Source organism: Corvus brachyrhynchos, unplaced genomic scaffold (assembly GCF_000691975.1).
Source record: "Corvus brachyrhynchos isolate BGI_N302 unplaced genomic scaffold, ASM69197v1 scaffold323, whole genome shotgun sequence".
Taxonomy (NCBI): Eukaryota; Metazoa; Chordata; class Aves; order Passeriformes; family Corvidae; genus Corvus; species Corvus brachyrhynchos.
In genome coordinates this window covers 115,203-115,991 of record NW_008237253.1, presented here as the reverse complement: position 1 = coordinate 115,991, position 789 = coordinate 115,203, and the positions used below count along the sequence as shown (strand labels likewise).

The 789-nt window shown below is 44.2% G+C and overlaps 1 long non-coding RNA gene across 1 annotated transcript in view; it reads right to left on the bottom strand.

Annotated features, from left to right (window-relative positions):
* Positions 1-783, bottom strand: part of LOC108445729 — a 21,083-nt gene extending 20,300 nt beyond the window's left edge. Inside the window, exon 1 of the long non-coding RNA XR_001860684.1 lies at positions 73-783. This is a non-coding gene — a long non-coding RNA (uncharacterized LOC108445729). The remainder of the gene's footprint in view (positions 1-72) is intronic.
* Between the last annotated feature and the right edge of the window lie 6 nt (positions 784-789).

Genomic DNA, 789 nt, shown 5'->3' with positions numbered 1-789 from the left:
ATGATGATCATACCATGGAATCATGGAAGGGACACAAAGACCCTCTGGATTCATTCTGTCGTCCCATCCCACAGCAAAGAACACGTCCAAAAGTGCCTCCTCACCTTCATGGAATGGGAATGGCTGTTAGGGGCTCTTGGCAGGAGCACTTGGAGACCAGGTAAGAATTGGAATGGGATTTTTTTGGCTGCTGTTGGATGTGGTTTTCTCTTTTCAAGATGCTCCTCTGATTGATGTTTTCCAGGGCTCATTTGAGGTTAATGCCAAGAATATTGAAGTAGTTGGAAAAGAGTGAGGAAAAAATGGGAACCTGATCCATTTGTAGTAATTCCAAACTTCTCCTACAGCGCTGTTCTGGGGGAAAGCTGGTTAAAGGATAAAGATGCAGAGGAACAAGTGCTGTAAACCCCCCTGGCTCTCTGACAGAGCAAACCTTCCAGTAATGCCAGTACGTCTCTCTGAGAGACGCTGGGATCACAAGGTTTTCCAGGAAAGCAAAACAAAGACAGAGATGAGGGAATAGGCTTCCAGTTAAGAATGGTTTGGTGGGTGTAGGAATGATTCTTGTATGTTTGATGCTTCCCTTTTTATTCCTGGTATAATTTAAAAATTATTCCTTTAACAAATCATCTGAATTTGAGAATTTAAATTTGAGAGGAAATTGCAAATGCAAAATGAACACATGGAGAGGTCATGGAATCATCCTGGACTTGCGGAATGGTTGGGGATGGAAGGGGCCTTATGGATCACCTCGTTCCATCCCCTGCCATTCCATCCACCAGCCCAGGG